Below are 3,991 nucleotides of genomic sequence, written 5' to 3' on the forward strand. Positions count from 1 at the left end.
CGGATCCGGGTAAGTAGCCTGGATCTGGACTGAGCGTGACGTGAGCGAAATCCGAGAATGTGGGAAATCAAGGCGAAAAATCCGCAGGTTTTCGTGGATGGGGAATGTGCAAGCCTGCACGAAACTTCACACGGATGAGGGGATGAATTTTTTCACCGGGGACGGTGATTTTTCCTCCACCGAGGTCGGTGAGTCGTGAGGGCACGTGGTGATCGCCGAGGTCGACGATTGCCAAGACTGGCTGGAGAGGTGAATCGCGAGGTCGCGAGTTCTTGAAGTCTTCTGACACCAATATTACGAATCGAGGGCGATTCGTTTTAGTCCGACACTAGAGAACCAAGACACAGAAAAATCAATCGTAACTGCGGTCGCTTTCCCTACGTCGAAGCCCAACGCCGGATCGAGAGCGATCCTATCGCGGCTGCTTCCAACGTGCGTGTGTCTCTCCGACATCTCGACGCGGAAGCGCACGAGATCTCGGGGAAGGAGAAAGGTGCGAGGGAAAGCTCCGCTTTGTTTATTTCTGGATTCGTATGGGAATGTAATTACATTTATATTTTCCCATTCGTAACATAGTTCAACGTCAAAACCCGAAACATGCATTTTATGCATTAATTATATGCATTTTGCATGAAGTCCCGGTCTCTAATGATAATACGCCATGGTGGAGCGAGTGGATTCAAACATTGGTGTGGTGGTTTGTAAACTGGACTTGTAGCGGAACGAGTGCTGCTTTGCCGGCGCCAACTAGGTGAAGAGGATGCGGTCACAGTGGATAAGGGGTGCCAATGATGAGTAGTGCTTCGAAACGGACTGCGTGTTGATCTTGAACATCCGCAGCGGAGTGATGGGTACCCGACTCACGAGTGACGGATCTTCGGGCGTCTGGTAATGTATGGAGCGCAGCATAACTAAGGTAATGGGATTGCACTGAAGGAATAATCAATGAGTCAAATGTCTGAGATTCCGCGGATTTTGAAGTTAGAAGCTGAGGAATATTTGTAGAGCTCCATGGATGAGTCGAGGTGATATTGGAGATGGAATCGGTGGATTCACTGGCCACGATGAATCCGATTGCTGTCAAAGGAAACTCAACTAATTGGATGAAAATTAGGAACGATAAATCCTCGGAAAACTCAGACATACCCGAGTATACGGAGATCACGGTTATTAGGAGCATCGCTATGAGCATAGAAAACACCCTCGCGCACAGTGAGAACGATCGGGTGGCGCGGGATGAACGAGATGTAGGCAGAGTCATGACGACACTCCCCTGATAAAGATCGTCAAACTCACGATCAATGGAAGGATACGACATGATCGAACACGGAGAGTGGAAAAGCCGTTTCTGTTCGCGGTGAGCGTTACCGAATCATGTTGTGAGAGGGAAAGAGTGAATTCAGAGGAAATTAGAATGTCGTAGCTGGTTGATCGGGCGCAGATCAGTGAGGGCAGTATTTTATTCATCATGAGTAGGGCTGGGAGTTTGGTGCGGGATTGCAAGCCGTGTCACGGTCGAGAATGCCGTGGCGCCGCCGTGTATGCTGTGTCGCGGCCGTGTATGCCGTGTCGCGGCCGTGAATTCTGCAAGATCCATCCTTCTGTTCGAATGCTCAGGGAACTCGGAGTCATTCGACTCATTTTGGGATCATTGTGATTCCTCCCCGTCAACTCTGATCGATCGGCTACATCTTGCAAATATGTATATGCATCTTATGTCAGCAGGAGTGACAAATTTCCAAATTGATATATTCCGAGATGTCGAGACGAGGGTCGAAATCGTCGACTCTCGACTCGTCTAGATCATTTGTGTCTCGTCTCTTCTCGACTCGACAGTTCTACATGATGTCCGACCCCAAGACCTCCACCCGAGTGACGCCTGAGCAAAGAGCGATGCAGTTTGAGCCAGGGACTTTCTCCGCGACGTCGGACGCACTCTTCTGCAGCACTTGTCATGTTGAAGTCGATTTCAGACGGAAACATAGCTGTCTGAGGCACCTTGAAACGGACATGCACGCAAGATTGCTGCAGGACACCGAAAGTTCGAGCGCCCGGAGAGCCAAAGTGAGTGCGAAACTACATGAAGTCGGAGTATCGAGGCAAAACACAGAAAGGCAAGCGTCGCTGCTGTCTTTAGTGGATGCTTTCACCGGTGCCAACATCCCTCTTCACACCATCGACAATCCCGCTATGAAAATCTTCTTGCAAACCGCTCTGGAAACTCCGATTCCGAGCGCGGGTCAGCTCAGAAGACATTACCTCCCGCAAGCCTTCGAGATGCACGTGAAGAGTATCAATGATCTCTTAGCAGAACGATCATCGTTCTCGATTGTCTGAGACGAAACTACTGACTCCGAGGATCGCTACGTTCTCAATGTTCTTGCCATCCCAAACTGTACAAACGAGGAGGTGCAGCTCAAAGCGGTCCTGCTCGATTGCGTGGTACTTGCGAGTACCAACTTCAAGACCGTGAGTGAAGCTGTTCGGGAAGTCCTTTCCAAGTACGGACTCTCATCGTTGAATATAAGCGCTTTTGTGACAGATCATGCTTCCTATATGTATAAAGCCTGGAACTGCTCTTTGAAAGCTATTTGGCTCAACGCCGTACACGTCACTTGTACAGCGCACTTCCTAAATCTCATCTGTGAGTTGTGGATGACATCTTTTCCGGAAGTCAACGGATTGGTTTGCGGAATCAAGAGAGCATTCACATCTTGCCCAGCGCGCAAGCTCGATTCCGTCAGTTCATGGAATCGAACGGCAAGTCTGCCTGCTTCCTCCGGCGCCTGTTGTAACCAGGTGGAACGGCTGGTTCTCGGCTGCTCTTTTCCATGCGGACCGCCTGGACGACTACGCGGAGTTTTTCCAGCATGAAATTCGTAACAGCTCAAGCCTCAACACGGTTGGAGTCATCACTCTGTGTCAGTCCCGGGACATCAGGTTGCAGTTGGCCGAACTCGCGAAATATGCACCACGGATCATGGCGTCACTCACGAGTTGCGAAGGGAACGACTTGAGAGCTCATTCAATCATCGATGAGCTGAATCTGCTCGTCGAATGGTTCGAGGTATCCTTGGAAGACGAAGAAAACCTCATTCAAACGAGATGTGCCCTTCAGAAATACGTCGGAAAAGCTGAGGAAATACATCGGAGGTGATGGGAGCGCTCAAACCCACCAACCTGCAGCGAACTTCCTGCGCGCGTGCCGCATTTTTGACCCTCCGAGGGCCTTGACAATCAGAATGTCAAATGAATTCATCATCGAGCATATCCCATGGTTCGAGGATGACCGCTGCGCGATTGCCGAACTGCGAGTATTTCAAACCGCCCTCGAAGAAATGCATCCTGTGGGCAATCTCATCGCATTCTGGACGCAGGCCGCGACGAGATTCCCCAGACTTTCGAGAATTGCTTTGAGCTGTTTGAGCGTTCCGATCAATAGCGTTTCGGCAGAACGCTCGTTTAGTCAGTACTCGAATGTACTTCGCGATGATCGTCGCTCGATCAAAGAAGCCAACCTATCTGTATATAACCTACTTTACCAGAATTCTCAGTTCATGTGAACCTTGCTTCTCCACCTTTTATCATCGGAATCAATAAATACTATTTCTGTCAGCACTGTCCCTCCGTTAGGGCAGCTACCCTCCATCAACTCTCTAGCCTCTCCTATGAAATTCACAGATTCTCGAGAAGCGGAGTCTGAGAATCTCGACATCGATTCTCTGGCTCTCCGATGGATAACATAGATTTTAGAGGAGCGAAATCTGAGAATCTCGACATCAATAATTCTCTTTCCCACAATTCTGGGGAGAATGTCCTAAGTAAGATATCGTTCTCGAAGATCGCCGTGAATCGCCGTGAACCCCCGTGAATCAGCGTGATTCACCGTGAACCGCCGTGAATCGATCACGGGGGCCGTGAATTCTGGCCGTGAATAAGCCGCGAATAACGCCGCGCCAAACTCCCAGCCCTAAATCATGAGGAGCACACA

The 3,991-nt window shown here is 49.9% G+C and overlaps 1 pseudogene; it reads left to right on the top strand.

The window, feature by feature from the left end:
* Positions 1–1,845: 1,845 nt before the first annotated feature.
* Positions 1,846–3,157, top strand: LOC100906001 (uncharacterized; annotated as a pseudogene).
* Positions 3,158–3,991: the final 834 nt, after the last annotated feature.

This window comes from Galendromus occidentalis, unplaced genomic scaffold (assembly GCF_000255335.2).
Source record: "Galendromus occidentalis unplaced genomic scaffold, Mocc_1.1 scf7180000076454, whole genome shotgun sequence".
NCBI classification, from domain to species: domain Eukaryota; kingdom Metazoa; phylum Arthropoda; class Arachnida; order Mesostigmata; family Phytoseiidae; genus Galendromus; species Galendromus occidentalis.